Here is a 16,963-nt window from a genome sequence, read left to right on the forward strand (position 1 = left end):
CCTTCCATTTCTAGGAACCTATGAAGCTACATTGTGTGCCTCCGGTGGCACAGTGGTTAAGGACGCCACTTTGCAACACCAGAGGCCCGGGTTCAAATCTCCCCTGTGTCGCAAGTGGTAGAAGTGCCGCTCTGCTACACAGGAGGCTCAAATCCTGGGGGTTGGACTCGATGATCTCTAAGGTCCCTTCCAACCCGCATGAGACTGTGATACTCTGATACATCCATGGCCCCAGATCCATCTCCAATGAACCTTTATTCACAGCCCCAAATTCATCCCTCCATTTAGAGGAACCAATGAACCCCTTTATCCACAGCCCCAAATCCATCTCCAATGTACCTCCACCCATGACCCCAAACCCATCACCAATGAACCTTCATCCACCACCCCAAATCCATCCCTTCCATTTATAGGAACCAACGAACCCCTTCATTAATGGCCCCAAATCCTTCCCTTCCATTTATAGGAACCAATTAACCCCTCCATCCCATCCCCAACCCCCCACTTCCCCCTTCAGCCTCAACGCACAGAACTGACACATTGTGGGCCTAAAAATGAACCCAAAATCCAAACCCTAAATAAACAGGCCCAAAATGATGCAAAATGAACCCAAAACCAGACCCCAAATTAAGCCGTGGGGCTTCCAAACTCCATCTCAGCACCTTCCCACCTTTGGCTGCTTGATGCCCCCCATGGCAGCAGCTCTCCTGCCCTGCTGCAGCCTGTAGAGCATCTCCCCCCGGTTCCTCCTCATCTTTTCCTCATAGCTTCGGCCCTTTAAGGTCACGACGTCGCCATATTCCTCCTTCAGCTTCTTCATCACAGCCTTCAGTTCCCCTTCGTACCTCGTGAGCTCTGCATTCAGCTGTTGCCGTGTCTCACCAGGCCATGATGGGAGCCCATGTTGGCCTTGGAAGCCATTGGGGTTGGAGTCTGGGATCCCACGTTGACCTATAAAGAAGCCATTGGGGTTGGAGTCACGGCCACCCAGGAGGGGGGTTGAAGGCAGAGCACAGATGAGGGTCCTGCATCCTGAAGGAGCATCTGGTACAGAGCAGACACATCTGAAGGATGAGCTCCAGCATGGCTGGCACCAACAAGGAGCAACCCAGGATGAGCAAGAACGGCCCCAGGGTGGGAACTGCCTCTGGACAGACATGCAGTGACACTGAAGGTACACGTGCCCACAGCCACCAAGGGAGCGGTGCTGCAGCCAGTCTTGGGATGGAAATGGCACTTTCCATCTGCCACCTCCATCCTGCCCAGCAGTGGGAGGGGTGCCAGGAAGCAGCAGATGCAGAGTGTGACCTGCTTTTATTTTAATCTCCAGAGCGAGTTGCCGTCTGGGATGCCGTGGCAGCCTTTGTATGAGAGAATCATGGAACAATTGGAGCAGGAAGGAACCCCAAAAGGGCACCCGGTCCCACCGCCCTGCGGGGAACAGGGACACCTACCTCCAGATGAGGTTGCTCTGAGCCTGGTCCAGCCTGGCCTTGAAAGCCTGTCTGGGCACCCACCACCTCTCTGGGCAAGACATCCCAGTGCCTCACCACCCTCCAGCCAAATCCTTCTTCCTCCCATCCAAAGCCAATCTTCCCTCTTTCTGCCTGAAACTGTTTCCCCTCCTCCTATCCCAAGTGACCCTGCTAACAGCTTTAGAAAGCCTTCATGCAGCATGAAAACATGCCTGTGAGCAAACAAGGAGAGAGCAGCAAGGATTGCTGTTGCACTGCGTCACGCCGCTCACTGCCCTCTCCTCCCTTACCAACTCCCCAAAATAAAGCCCACCCCCCCCCCCTTCAATATATACTCATTAATAACACACACACACACACCCTTTATATAGAAACCCGGAACGCAGCGTTGGGTGCGGCGCAGCCCCGGGGCAGGAAGCGCTGATGATGGGAGGGGGCTGGGCCATATACACTCATATGGGCCCGCCCCTAAGCTCTGCCCCCCTGCACGGAAGGACACAAAGTTCCCCTGTCGTGGCTGTGGGTGACCACTAGGGGGCGCCGTAGGCATAAAGATTGCCCCCCACGCCCCTTCCCCTTCAACCCAATTTGGTTCCAAAGAGACCCCCCCGCCCCCCCCATTAAACTGGGGTCTTAGAGTGCCCCCACTGACTCCAAATACCTCCCCCAACCCACCCTATAGACCCCAAACCCACCCCACTGCACCCTAATCCCACCCCACAGCCCCCAAACACCCCCCCAAGCCCACCTTAAAACCCCCAAAGTCCACCCCATAACCCCCAGATACCCCCCAAACCCACCCTATGGCCCCAAAATCCACCCCTCAGCCCCCAAATACTCCCTTAAACCTACAATATAGACCCCAAACCCACCCCACTGCACCCTAATCCCACCCCACAGCCCCCAAACACCTTCCAAACCCACCTTAAAACCCCCAAAGGCCACCCCATAACCCCCAGATACCCCCCAAACCCACCCTATGGACCCCAAATCCACCCCTCAGCCCCCAAATACCCCCTTAAACCCACCCTATGGATCTCAAATCCACCCCTTAGCTCCAAAATACCCCCTTAAACCATGCTGGAGCCTTGGGGGCGGCTGTTGGCGGCCCTCAGCCCACAAACCTCTTCCGCTCCCTCTGCCGTTCCCCCCCCTCCGCCCCACGCAACCAGGTCAGGCCTCTCCGGTCTCCACTCCCCCTTCCCCCCATTATCCCCAATGGGTCCGTGCCGTAACCCGCTCCCCCGGAGGGAACGCGTGCTCTGCAGAAATGAGTCCCCTGGGAAACGCGATCCACTTCACTGGTGTTCCGCCCTTGCTTTGGTTCCTACGGCCTACAGAGCCGGAGGAAGGCGATCCCGGGAAGGGGGGGGGGTGGTGTCCTCAGAGGGGTGGGGACGTGTCAGCTGTGTCTCCACGGAGGGCTGTGTGTCCCCCCCCTACAGGTGGAGCTGCTGCTGCTGCTGCTCGTGTACCCCCGTGGGCGCCCCCCCCCACCACCCAAAACGAAGGGGGGCTGCGGGGATACCTGAGAGTATTGGCTCGGGCGCCCGGCCCGCCCCGGCCCAAAGCGTGCAGCCGCTACCTGCGGCGTTTGGCTGCCCGGAGCCTGGGGGGGTTACGGGAGGGCTTTGGCACGATGGGGAGCCCCGGAGGGGGGTTACGGCTTTGCCTCCGTTTGGAGCCCGACAACGCGACCCCCCCTCATCGCCTCCACATCCTGCCGGTGCTGCTGCAGATGGGGGGGGGGGCTCAGGGCTGATCGGTGCGGTTGGAGTCGGGGGGAGCAGAATTAAGGCTCACCCTGCGCCCCTCCCGGTTTCCCCCCCACCCCCCACTCCTCCCGGTCAATGCCCTATTCAGCTCCTAAGGCCCCGGGCGATGGGGGGTGTCTCCGACTCCTCTTTGCCCCCCCTTCCTTTACCCGTAGCGGCTCAATTGCGACCCTCCCCCCACCTTGGGATGCCTCCAGGCGACGCCGCATGTTCGACGCCATGTGGGAAACGCTGGGAGTGGGACCCGAAAGCCAGTTGGTGTGAGAAGGGGCTCGGCCCCCCGCCGTCATCACCCCCTTCATGTTGGATGAAGGGGACGGAGATGGGGGGTGGGTGGCGGCCGCCTCGTTGCCCCCCTGTGGTCTGGCCATAGGAAATAATTCATCTCGATGGTTTTCTTATGGATTCATTTGCTTCCTCGAGGTTGTCCTGACATTTGGCAATTTCCTTCAGTAGCGTTTTGAGCCTTTTCACTTCTGCATCCTTCTGCTGTAGAAATATCACATTCCAAACAGGACGAACCAGATCATTTTAGAAACAATTACAAGCCAAGTTGCATTTTGGTGTTAAAAACAGCCATAGACTCATAGAATAGCCTGGGTTGAAAAGGACCACATTGTGCAGGGTCTCCAACCAGCAGACCAGGCTGCCCAGAGCCACATCCAGCCTGGCCTGGAATGCCTCCAGGGATGGAGCATCCACAACCTCAATGGGCAACCTGTTCCAGTGTGTCACCACCCTCTGTGTGAAAAACATCAACCTAATATCCAACCTAAACGTCCCCATATAACTTTAAAACCATTCCCCCTTGTCCTATCACTATCCACCCTTGTAAACAGCCATTCCCCTGCCTGTTTATATGCTCCTTTCAAATACTAGAAGGCCACAGCGAGGTTTCCCTGGAACCTTCTCTTCTCCAAGCACAACAAGCCCAGTTCCCTCAACCTGTCCTCACAGGAAAGGTACTCCAGCCCTCTGATCATCTTACTGGCCCCCCTTAGCGTTATTTGCAATTCTCTTTTGCCTTCCTGCAAGCACACCTGCTTCAGGGCACATTTCATCCCACTGTTAGGCCTTGTAAGAAGCACTATGGCAAGTCCATATGCAGAAAACACTGGCATTCCATTCACTAACTGATAAACTATTCTGCCCTTGCTCCTGACTCTTGTCCCTGCCTCCTCCTGCACTGGGCAGTGTTTGTGGGCAATGAAAGAAATACCCACATTCTGGAAAATACAGACAAAAAAGAAACAGGCAGAAAAGCGGCACTAATACTTTGTCACTGGTGGGAATCTCCACAGAAAGTGCTGTGCTAAAGGTGTGAGGTTAAGGGATCATCACTGTCATGATAAAAGTCACAGCATGGAAGATTTAGCGATGGCGTGCTGACTAGAAGGAAAAAACAACACTTACCTTGGAGCTTGTTCATTTTCTCTCCTATCATCGGATATCTTCTCATCATCTACGTAGCTCTGAAGTTGGCCAAAGCCTGTTGCCATGAGCTTTGCTAAACGCAACAGTGCTGTGGCTCAGAGGTATTACACCGGCACATAGCATAGGAGAACTCCATAACCCAAGTGTCAAGGGAAGAAGAAAGGGGAACTGTTACAATTAATTACGTTCACTAAATTGATAATTGTAGGCTTCTTGTCACACACTACTGCCTACAGCAAAACAGCACAGATGTTGACAACTGTGATTTCTGCATACAAGCAACCACTCGAGGCTGAGCACACTCTCCTGTCCCTTTGCCATGTCTAGAAAAACCCAGAAGAGCTCAGTGTTCTCTCGCTGTTAGTTTACATCCTCCAAGCACTTCCAAAGGCACGCTGCTCTGTAGAAAAAGCTGAGCTTATCAGAAAGTTTGTGCAGGAAGAAGGCAGCAGTGTCAGTGCACGTCATCCTGGGGGATCTGAAAGCATTTGTGAAGAGAACAGGGAAAGAAGAGGGAAGAGAGCAAAACCAACAGGCACTAGCACTGCTGCCCACAGGGGGCGGGGCTTGAGGCAGGGCCTGTGCCAGAGGGGGGCCTGGCACAGTTAGGGCCAGCTCAGGGCCCAGAGCAGAGGGGGACCAGGCACAGCTGAGGCCACTGCAGGGCCCAGGTGAGAGGGGAACCCAGCACAGTCGGGGCTGCTTTGGGGCCTGGGCCGGAAGGGGGCCGGGCACAGCCAGGGCCTATCCCCCTTTTTTGCACATATGAAATGCTCCCAGCTGTGCTGCACAGCAGAACATCTTTCAATGGAGATGAAAGCCTGTGAAATGAAAGAATCCTTTCTTATTTCTTTCACATTTGTGTTTGTTGACTGCAGTTCCAACCAGGTGGACTCGCAGTGTCTTGCAAGTGCCACCTGGAAGCAGGTACAGACTGGAGACACAGCACCCTCAATGTCCAGGTGAGTAACAGCAGCCAAGGAGGCCTTTGGGCTCTGCAGGGTCCAAGTGTGGAGCATTACACACAGGAGCAGCTGAGTATAAAGACAGTGGCAGAGCTGCAGAGCTTGCCATAGTAGGGAGGCACAGTGGCTCAGCTCATTTCCCACAGTAACACAGGAAATAAGAGCCATGAGGGAAATGCAGATGCCTTCTGCCCCCATCAGAGGGGAGGAATGAGCTGCACTTCCACAGAGACATTCCTCTCACAGCCACTCACACCTGAGGTGTGGAGGGACGAGCTGGGGCTGCTGGTGGCAGCTGTGGAACACTGCCATCTGTGGTGCTCCATCCTACCTTGGAGGTGGGCATGTAGAGCTGAGGACCTTTGTCACTGCACAAATGACTGCAAGCAGAGATGTAGCAGAGGGAACATAAAGCATTTGATAACTTATACAAAGCAATGAGTAATAGAAATGACAATATTTCCAACCAAATATCCCCCATCCTAACAGTCATATCTGATCTCTACAATCCCACCCAAACAATTTCCCAGCCCCCTCCAATTCCTCCTCACTATCCCACCCCTGAATTTCCCTCCCCCAATTCCCACACAGTAATTGCCCACACTAATTACCAGCATGCAGGGCATAGAGAACACCTGTTCCTTGTGTGCAGACACCTGGAAAAAAAAGAAGTGGCAGGGAACTGGGGGTCTGTAGCAGGTTGTGGAGGCTCTGCATAGAACGTAACCCCAGACCACAACCCCATCAGCTGCTGGAGCAGCATCATCCCTGTCATTGGGGGATGTTGCCAGTGGTGGACAGGGACACAGGGAGAAGCCACACCTTGGTGTAGCTCTGATCTGCTCATGTCCAGTCCAATCCTCTATAGCACTTTCCATCTTCTGTCCTTTGTTCTTAACCGTATCCTTCCTTCTCTTCTGCTCTTTTCCTTTCTTTTAGGTGTCTTACCTGTATCTGCTTTTCCCCTCTTCTGTTCTTTTACTGCTTTGGTCAGCATCCAGTGTCTGCACCACAACTCTAGGTTTTGGGATGGAGAAAGGTACACAGGGCATAGATTTGTACAAGAAAAGCTCTCTTGCTGTGCCCAACAGATGACAAAAAGGAACCCTCAGGACCACAGAGGCAGCTTGTTTCTCCAAAGGCCACAGCGTAAGCTCGTGTAACTGGGAAGGACTCTGTTATACATCTCCTAAAAGTGCCTTTGAATTAATAATTTTCTGGTCTTGTTTCCAATTGTTGCTCAGAGGAAATGAGGTTTTTATCCTTGTATCTTTGCAGGAAGACAGAGAGGAGGGAACCTGTCTGGTGAAATGCTCAGGTGCTGTTTCCTTCCTTGCACCAACAGCCTGTTTGTGTCCATGCGATGCCAGTTGTCCTCCTGACAGTTTCTACCGGTCCTTCTCCGAGTCCTTCTGCTAAGCACTGCTATTTCTGTATCCTCAGGGCCCTGTTAGGACTAAAAAGGGGAGCAGATAACAGACGGAAGAATCTGGCCTTCTGCTGGGTGAAAGCCGCCTGCATGTCCTGTTCCTGCTTTCTCTTTTCCCCAGGTGGCATTGTGCTTCCCAAGGAGCTGACTCGCGGAATCAAACTCTATAATCCAGAGATGGGTTATAAAGCAGGTATGTTTATTCCAGCGTTGCGCAGCGCCGGGTGCAAGGGGGATAGCTCCTCCAAACTTGCACACCGTAAAGAGAAAAGTGTGTTACAGATATAGGTTAAGCTAATACATAAACAATAGTCTCCTCCTCAGTTTGATTACATATTCATTACATTCCCTATGGCCCCGTTCCCCGCGACCCCATTCCCTCATTCCCCCTGACCCCATTCCCCGTGACCCTTGCCGATGTTTTGGGGTGAAATTCTTCTTCTGTTTTCTTCTTGGTGTTATCTGCTGTTATTGTTCTCCCATGTCGGCATCATCTTGCCCGGGGGGGGATCTAATCCTTCTTGTCAGAGGTCTCCGGACAGTTTCTTCTTATCTTTATTGCCCTCTTCTCTGGCTTTATTTTGACTAAGTGTCTGCAATTCCCCCTTTCCCTGCACTTTTAAATGTACAGTTACCCTTTGTCTTGGTTTCTGTGAAGTTCCCCTTTCCCTTTCTATAGCAAAGTGTTACCTTACCACCATTTTGAGGCTTTGCTCACTCTTCAATTCCCCCCTTTTCTTTAATCTAGCAGGCTTTTACCTGCTAGATTCTTAATGGGTCTCAAAATAGATTCCGCTCTCTACCTTTTGTCTCAGCTCATGTCTCTTCCAAACCTCGTATTCCCTTCCAGTACCTTGGTACAGACACAAAAGACATCTTATAACAACACAAGTAAAACACACCAAGAGTAGCAAGGTGATGCAGGCTAAGAAAAGCTGTTTTAGTCATCCTAAATTTGGCAACTAGTAAGTTTATCCCATGATCCAGAGAAAACTATTCCCCAATCGGTGTTATCCCTGCCTACTCCATGTTGCAATGCATCTTTGGATAAACAGGATATCTCCTTTTGGATTGTCCATCAAGCATCTGCAGCAGCATCCTCAATTGTTTCTAAGGTTACAGAAATTTTCATACAATGGTACCCCCCTTTTCTTGGGAGTTCTGTGAACTCAATTTGCTGTTGTTGCCCTGGAAGGCCCTCTCCCATGAGGCCCACTTGTGCCCTATTCCTGGTACTGGGACTGTACTTTGTAGTGTTGGTTTGCTCAATATATTCTCTTATCTTCCCTTATAACCAATTTCCATAAAATACTAAAGGGCATAATAATGTGTCCATTTGGGCATGCACACATCTGTCAGCTTGCTCTCTTCCTTTCTAAATTATTAATTGGACTCCTGTTCTCTTTAGAATATTTTACAGGTTTTGACTTGGCTTCAGAGATTTTAAGTTTACCGTCTGGAATTGAAGCCCTCTTCAACTGCCTGTTCTGCCACCTGATCTATCATCTTATTTTCTGTTTCCTGTACAGTGTTACATTTCTGATGTCTTTTACAACATATAATAACCATTGGTAGATTTAAATCAGGCTGTTTTCCTTGTGTGTGAGCAATCCTTGCTCTTTTCAGATGGTACTATGAGCGTGTGGCACATATTTAGCATCTGTCCATATGATTAAAGCTCTTGTCAAGGCAGTTATTTCAGTCTTCTGAGGGGAAGTCCCCACAGCTGGTGGTTGTGCTTCGGTTACCTGGTCAGTAGCAGTTACTGCATGTCCTGCCTTACAGTCTCCTTGTCTCATAAAACTGCAGCTTCTGGTAAACCAGGTGTCTTCTGCATCTTCTAAGGGTTCGTCCTTCAGGTTCGACTGACTGGCTGGAATGTGCAGCTTCAGTTGATTTAAAGCAGTCATGTAATACTGGTTCTCCGGGTGTTCCGCTAAGGAAAGATACTGGGTTGACAATATTAGTCACAATTATTTCTACATCACCCTGCTCTACCAGGATGGCCTGGTATTTCAGGAATCTTTGGGGTGAGAGCCAATGAACTAATGTCCCCCCTTTTGCCTCCAATACAGTAAACACTGTATGAGATATTAAAACTGGTATCCTTTGGCCCAGTGTAGATTTATGGGCTTCTTGAATATTGAGCACTAGTGCAGCCACTGCCCTCAGGCACCCTGGCCATCCCTTACTCACTTCAAGCTGTTTGAGGTTTACCATCAGTCCGTAGCTGTGTATCCATGGTCAGCACCCTCCTGTCATTCCTGGGAACGTATGGAGTTCCTTGGCAGTTTGCAGCTCATTGGCTTAGCAGACGGCTTCTTTCTTGGTAGTCCTTAAGGTTCAAAGTCCAGCTGTAATTTCTGAGTTATTTGTGCTTTCTGTAAACCAAGAAACTCAGCAAACTCTCAGTCTATTCTACACAGTCCTTTTGTCGCTGTGGCATCCACATGCTCCGGTAAAGTTCCACCCTAGGATGGAGGATCCCAGGTCTCAGGCTCACAAGTTGACCGGTTCTCAAAAATCATTAAGCTGTTCTCACAACCCTGGGTAACACTGTCCAGGTTAACTGAGTCTCTTCTCCCTTTATTAGGGCTTTCCTATTCAAAGGCAAATAACCTTAGGCTTCCTTTAGCCAAACCAGGCAGAAGAGACATCCCTCAAATCCAGAAGGTAAACTCCACCTAGTCATTCCTTAACTTGGTTGATAAAGTGCATGGATTTTCCATTACTGAGTGTATCCATTCAACAATTCCATTACTTGTCCTCATGTCTTCTACCAAACTATCGAAAATTTAGCAAATTGGCAAAACTGGAGTTTTGTACTTGGATTCCCATTCAATTAGTAATTCAAACTCAAAAAATTATCTATTATTTCTTTTATCCTTCTACAGTCACATATCCTCAAAGGGCATCACTTTACCCTGAGTGGGTGAGCTCTTGCTTTTAACTTAATTTTTGGCCCTGATGCCCACACCCCTAAGTGTGTCTTATTTGAGATTGCTGTGGCTCCTGGGGGTATAACATTGTTTTTCCCAGTTTGTGTTAATAGTCAGACTTACAATTCTTAATCAGCCAATATTGTTTGACCCTTAGCTCCAGTTTTATTAAATTTCTTGCCAGGGTAACCTGACAGGTACAAGAATTCCTGTATTCCTACTTGTTTTCTTAGCTTATATTTAATTAATTCCAAAAGTAAGCCTTTTCTTGTTGGGCAGTAGCACCTACTAATGTTACAAAACCATCTATGGGTAGTAAGAAGCTCCCATATCCATCAGAAAATGAACTACTTTATCCTGCTTCTTTAGCTGCAGTTTCATCGGTGTATCTGCTAGGGTAAACTTCCCAAGTTCTCATTGTTCAGCTCTGCAATCAGAGACAATTCCTTCTCACTCAGCTTGGTCAGATTTCTCTACCAGTGTCCCACTGCAGTTTGTACACTGCTTTCATTCCAGCAGAGCAGAGCCCTCCCTGGGCTCTTCAAGCCTCCATCCCCTTTCCTCGTGGGGGATCCCTGGGTCCTATGGCCCTACTCTAGCACCACAACAGTAACAGCTGTTATTATTCTCAATTTCCTGAACATCTCTGATTCTCAATCAGGTGTTTGTTTTGTTTTCTGTTGTTGTTGTTGTTTGTTTGTTTTCTTCTTATTGTACTCCTCTCTTCAGACCTGACATCCCTGTTTTTATCTTTGCCTTCCTCAACCTGCGTCCTTCCCAAACTTTTTCGCTTTCCAAACTCTAATCATTACATTTCACCTCCTCTCCAGAGCCATCCAGTGCTGCCCAGATTTCAGATTTCCCACATCTCTGCACATGAAGGCTATTCTCACTTCCAGTGCCCTGTCCTCTCCACCTTCCCCTTTGCTGTTTACTGCAGCAGTCTCTGACCCTGGCTCCCTCTCCCACTCTGAGAGTTCTGATTGCAGGGGAACGGTGCGGGGGGGTTGTTCTCATGCCAGCACAGATAAACTCACTTTCTCTTTAACCCTTTTTCCTCTGTACACTATTCCACTATTTGTACCCTCATTTACACTTCCACGTACCCTCAACGATACTTCCGTATGACATTAACAACTACACTTTCTTATACCAGCAAAACAGTTTGTCCCATTCCCTTCAAAACCCACAAATCAAATAACACAGTTCTTCAGTTTCCATAAACACTCTTACTACCTTATAACTTTCCCTTAGCAATCCATATCGTTCAGTTATACACCTCTCGCCACAGAGCCATCACTGACTGACCCACCTCCCTTACACCTCTTCGCAGGCAGAACACAGTATCACATAAATGGCTTGATACTCATACCACACAGACATCCCTCTATATGTTCATTGTCCCTGTCCTCTAGCTTATACATCAACCACCACTGATTACAATATTTAATCAGAATTTTTTTTCAGCTCAGGGTTCCTCCTGGTTCCCCAGCGATATCTCGCCAATGTGCCAGTATACACGTCAGGGGTGAGCGCGCAGGGACCTCTTTGCTCTGTGATTTTCCCATCGTAACTTAATATAAACCACCGTATTCTTTTATAAGTAAAACCACTTCTGACACAACAGCATTGTTATGACTTATGACCACATACTTTACAACAACCAGTAATTAATAATACAAAATAAACATGTATTAAAACAAAGACAAACAAGTATTGGAGACAACTTTCGCTTCGTCCGTCCCCGGCCGTTTCCCTCGCGGGAGGACGGAACCGCGGGTCAGGACTCCACACTCGCCCCGCAGCTGTGCTGCGTCTCACTCACACCACACTCACACGACAATTCAAACACAATTACAATATATCATTTGTTAAGCTTAACCAAAGATGTTAAGAACACCGGTGCTAGTTGTTGACTTAGGTCACCTATATAGACAGCGCTGTATGATACCAATTATCCCAGGATTACCCAAATCACCCTGTACCAGAGAGCAGACAAGCTCTGCCCAATTAGCAATCACCTGAATGTGAGCAATAGCTCTTTTACCATGCGTACGACTTACTGGCCCCTTTGTAAGCATTCCCTAGGGAGTCCTAACCCAGCCGGCAACCTAACCTAACCCGTGAGCTCACATCCCTGGGGGGGAGCACGCCGACTCCACTGTGCCCTGCGTAGGACGTCTCCTCACGACTTACGGGTCCCCCATTTCACATACCTGGTCCGCCGATAGATGGTTCTTGTCTGCTCCTGCAGTGATCAGATGAGGGAGGGGAGTCCTTCCGAGAAATCTTGGGGCGCGCCAAAGGCGTCCCCCTTCTCAGCTGGTCCTGCAGCCGAACAGAGAGGGTCCCATCTGGGGTGCCAAATTGACTCGCGGAATCAAACTCTATAATCCAGAGATGGGTTATAAAGCAGGTATGTTTATTCCAGCGTTGCGCAGCGCCGGGTGCAAGGGGGATAGCTCCTCCAAACTTGCACACCGTAAAGAGAAAAGTGTGTTACAGATATAGGTTAAGCTAATACATAAACAATAGTCTCCTCCTCAGTTTGATTACATATTCATTACATTCCCTATGGCCCCGTTCCCCGCGACCCCATTCCCTCATTCCCCCTGACCCCATTCCCCGTGACCCTTGCCGATGTTTTGGGGTGAAAGTCTTCTTCTGTTTTCTTCTTGGTGTTATCTGCTGTTATTGTTCTCCCATGTCGGCATCATCTTGCCCGGGGGGGGATCTAATCCTTCTTGTCAGAGGTCTCCGGACAGTTTCTTCTTATCTTTATTGCCCTCTTCTCTGGCTTTATTTTGACTAAGTGTCTGCAATTCCCCCTTTCCCTGCACTTTTAAATGTACAGTTACCCTTTGTCTTGGTTTCTGTGAAGTTCCCCTTTCCCTTTCTATAGCAAAGTGTTACCTTACCACCATTTTGAGGCTTTGCTCACTCTTCAGAGCATATGGACCTTTTAGATGGGAGTGCGCAGCAAGGAACACATGGGGTCTCAGCTTCCTTCCTGCTCTACATCTGAGTGAGGGACACTGTGACCTGCTCAGGAGGCAAGATGTCATGTCAGGGAGGTGTGTTTTCCTTGTTGTTTTTTATCATCTGTGCTTTGCTTTGCTGTGTTATTTTTTTTCCTTTGCAGTTCTATGGTTTTCTTTCCTATTTGGTGTTTTCTATGTCGTGTTTTTTTTGTTTTTTGTTTTTTGTTTTTTGTTTTTTGGTTTTTTTATAAGTTTTTTTCTGTTTTTCCTTGTCTTAGTTTTTTTCTTTTTTTGATTTATCATTTTTTCTTTGCTTTTATTATTATTATTTTTTTTAATTCTGTGTTATTTCCTAAAATCCTTCATGGTTTATTTGTTGTTGTGTTTTTCATCTATGTTTTGCTATTTTTCTTTATATACGCTGTATGAGAACTGTTGAATCACAGTCTGAGCCACTGATTATCACCTAGGGAAGGGACCTGGTCAGCCCTGGTTAGTGCAGGTGAGGGCAATGCAGCTGAGTGACTGGAAGGGATGGAGCCTGGCTGCACCTCTCTTACAGCTCATTTTTGAAGGCTGACTGCCCCTGGGTGGAATTTTTTTTGATGGTTTCTCCTCTGTGGAGTTTGTTCTGTGCACTTCCATCCTCAGTGGTGGGTGAGCCATTCTTTCCTTACCTTTGTAGTATATTCACACTGTGCTAGTCTTTCTGTTGTTACAGATAGTATGTGTTTTTTTTCTATTTGTTTTCTGTGGTTTTTTAAACTTTGATTCCCTGGTTTTTGGCTTGCTTTTTTTCTTTATATTTCTTTTTTTTTTTTCTTTTTTTTTTTTTTTTTTTTTTTTTTTTTGCTGTGTCCTATTCTGCTTTACGGTGACATTTGCAAGAGACTGTGAATTCTCCTGGTTCAAATTGCAGTTGGCTTAATCAAATGTGTAAGAAATATATAAGGGCTGCTGAGGCCAGGCTGGAGTTGCATTTCTTTATGAACTGGGGTGTTGCTGCGGATGCGTTTCTCTCCTGTTTTGTCTCTTTTGCGGCTGTTCAAGAATATTAGATTGTGCTATGTCAGTATTTGTTGCCATCCTGCTTTCTCTTCTCTGTCTTGCAGGTCAGCTCGTGCTAGAAGTCAGTGGTATCACTGTATGAATGGAGGTCAGTTTAGGAGCAGCTGCTGATGGAAGGAATCAAGACCAGGCTAATAAATGGAAGCATCTCCTGGTAAGGTGTCAGAGGTGGCAGTAATGATGTCTGTCATCGTTAAAACCAGAGGTCAGGCTCATCCGAGTGCTTGCTGACTGATACTTCGGAGTATCTCGTTCTCCAGCTGAACGATAAGAAAGCTAAATATGCTGAGCCATTACAGCTTGTGCTGAAGTTGTGAATGTGCTCCCAGATGTTTCCTTTAGTGGTAAATCATGTTCTGGCACTGTGGTAGTCCTATCTCTGGCATGATCTGGAGCACCGTGTCTTGTTGCGAGCCTTGTGTGCCTGTTTCCATGAACCTTGCTTTCTTTCTCTCTTCAGAGTAAGGGCAGGGTGCTTCCTTGCTTTTGGTGGATTCATCCAGGAGGCTGTTAGAAGGCCAAATGCAATGTTCATTAAATGGAGGGACAGGATGGGAATGGACTGTCGTTGCCACCAGGCAAAAGTGAGTTTCTTATGTCATGAATGATATAATTTTGATTATTCTGAGCAGTTGCAGTGTGGTAGAGGATGTCACGAAACCATTTATTTCGGAGCGCAGGGAAGAGTCATGAGAACCGAAACCGTAGTTTCTGTTTTGGATGTCAAAATGGTGGAGTTTCTTTGGGAGGGCAATAGCTGGGCTTCCTGTTAGCAGGCCCCCTCTGAGAGATTGGGCTTTGCTTGCTGCTTTGCTGTGCCTACCTGCCTGCTCCCTGTGCTTGTTCCTTTTACATTTCAGTGCTTCTTTTCCCTTGCTTTGATGTTTTTCCCTTTCAGGGCTTCTTTTCTCTTTCAGTGCTGCCTTTGCCCTTTATGTACTCCTTTTCCCTATCAGTGTTACTTTATGCTGTTCCTTTCCCTTTCGGGGCTCCTTTTCCCTTTCAGGGCTGCATTTCATTGCTTATTTTCTTTCTCAGGGCTGCTTATCCCTTTCAGGGCTGCTTTCCTTTGCTTATTTTCTTTTTCAGGGCTCCTTTTCCCTTTCAGGGCTCCTTTTCTTTATCAGTTCTGCTTCTCCCTTTCAGGGCTGCATTTTCTTGTTCCTTTTCCATGTCACTGCCGCTTTTCCCTTTCATGCTGCTTTTCCCTATTAGTCTTGCTTTTCCCATTCATTGCTGCTTTTCCCTTTTATTCTTGCTTTTCCCGTTCACTGCTGCTTTTCCCTTTCACTGCTGCTTTTCTCTTTCACTGCTGATTTTCCCTTTCACTGCTGCTTTTCCCTTTCACTGCTGCTTTTCCCATTCCATGCTGCTTTTCCCTTTTAGTCTTGCTTTTCACTTTTAGTCTTGCATTTCCCTTTCACTGCTGCTTTTCCCTTTTAGTCTTGCTTTTCCCTTTTAGTCTCGCATTTCCTTTTCACTGCTTATTTTCCCTTTTAGTCTTGCTTTTCCCTTTTAGTCTTGCTTTTCCCTTTTAGTCTTGCTTTTCCCTTTCACTGCTGCTTTTTCCTTTCAGTCTTGCTTTTCCCTTTCTGTTCTGCTTTTCCCTTTCACTGCTGCTTTTCCCGTTCACTGCTGCTTTTCCCTTTCACTGCTGATTTTCCCTTTCACTGCTGCTTTTCCCTTTCACTGCTGCTCTTCCATTTCACTGCTGCTTTTCCCTTTCACTGCTGCTCTTCCATTTCACTGCTGCTTTTCCCTTTCACTGCTGCTCTTCCCTTTCACTGCTGCTTTTCCCTTTCACTTCTCCTTTTCCCTTTCACTTCTCCTTTTCCCTTTCACTGCTGATTTTCCCTTTCACTGATGCTTTTCTTATTAAGTACTGCTTTTCCCTTTCACTGCGGCTTTTCCCTTTCACTGCTGCTTTTCTTATTAAGTACTGCTTTTCCCTTTCACTGCGGCTCTTCCCTTTAACTGTGGCTCTTCCCTTTCACTGCTGATTTTCACTTTCACTGCTGCTTTTCCTTTTCACTGCTGCTCTTCCCTTTCACTGCTGCTTTTCCCTTTCACTGCTGCTTTTCCCTTTTCACTGCTGATTTTCCCATTCACTGCTGCTCTTCCCTTTCACTGCTGCTCTTCCCTTTCACTGCTCGTCTTCCCTTTCACTGCTGCTCTTCCCTTTCACTGCTGCTCTTCCCTTTCACTGCTGCTCTTCCCTTTCACTGCTACTTTTCCCTTTCACTGCTGCTTTCCTTTTTATTCTTGCTTTTCCCTTTCACTGCTGCTTTTCCCTTTTAGTCTTGCTTTTTCCTTTCACTGCTGCTTTTCCCTTTCACTGCTGCTTTTCTCTTCCCCTGCTGCTCTTCCCTTTCACTGCTGCTCTTCCCTTTCACTGCTGCTTTTCCCTTTCACTGCTGATTTTCCCTTTTAGTCTTGCTTTTCTTTTTCAGTCTTGCTTTTCACTTTTAGTCTTGCTTTTCTTTTTCACTGCTGCTTTTCTCTTTCACTGCTGCTCTTCCCTTTCACTGCTGCTCTTCTTTTTCACTGCTGCTTTTTCCTTTCTCTGCTGCTTTTTCCTTTCTCTGCTGCTTTTCCCATTCACTGCTGCTTTTCCCTTTCACTGCTGCTTTTCCCTTTCACTGTTGCTTTTCCCTTTTAGTCCTGCTTTTCCCTTTCTCTGCTATTTTCCCTTTTAGTCTTGATTTTCCCTTTCACTCGTGCTTTTCCCTTTTAGTCTTGCTTTTCCCTTTCACTCGTGCTTTTCCTTTTTAGTCCTGCTTTTCTCTTTCACTGCTGATTTTCCCATTCACTGCTGCTCTTCCCTTTCACTGCTCGTCTTCCCTTTCACTGCTGCTCTTCCCTTTCACTGCTGCTCTTCCCTTTCACTGCTGCTCTTC

The 16,963-nt window shown here is 48.1% G+C and overlaps 2 long non-coding RNA genes across 6 annotated transcripts in view; one reads left to right on the forward strand and one right to left on the reverse strand.

Moving 5' to 3' along the window:
• Nucleotides 1-236: 236 nt before the first annotated feature.
• Nucleotides 237-2,045, reverse strand: LOC146755298 (uncharacterized). Its single transcript, XR_014938132.1, has 2 exons — nucleotides 1,836-2,045; nucleotides 237-951 (listed from the first exon to the last, which is right to left on the reverse strand). It is a non-coding gene; the product is annotated as an uncharacterized LOC146755298 (long non-coding RNA).
• A 3,243-nt stretch (nucleotides 2,046-5,288) lies between these two features.
• LOC146755299 (uncharacterized) overlaps nucleotides 5,289-16,963 on the forward strand; it is a 75,968-nt gene continuing 64,293 nt past the window's right edge. Inside the window, exons 1-5 of one of the 5 annotated variants that reach the window (XR_014938162.1) lie at nucleotides 5,289-5,355; nucleotides 5,563-5,646; nucleotides 6,928-7,271; nucleotides 14,111-14,220; nucleotides 14,527-15,915. This is a non-coding gene — a long non-coding RNA (uncharacterized LOC146755299). Of the gene's footprint in view, nucleotides 5,356-5,562; nucleotides 5,647-5,962; nucleotides 7,272-11,489; nucleotides 11,756-13,340; nucleotides 13,501-14,110; nucleotides 14,221-14,526; nucleotides 15,916-16,963 lie in introns of those variants that run through there. The other 4 variants (XR_014938160.1, XR_014938158.1, XR_014938159.1 and 1 more) reach the window with 4 other exon arrangements.

The sequence above is a fragment of the Coturnix japonica genome, chromosome 33, assembly GCF_054131305.1.
Source record: "Coturnix japonica strain WE chromosome 33, WE-NBRP24, whole genome shotgun sequence".
Taxonomy (NCBI): Eukaryota; Metazoa; Chordata; class Aves; order Galliformes; family Phasianidae; genus Coturnix; species Coturnix japonica.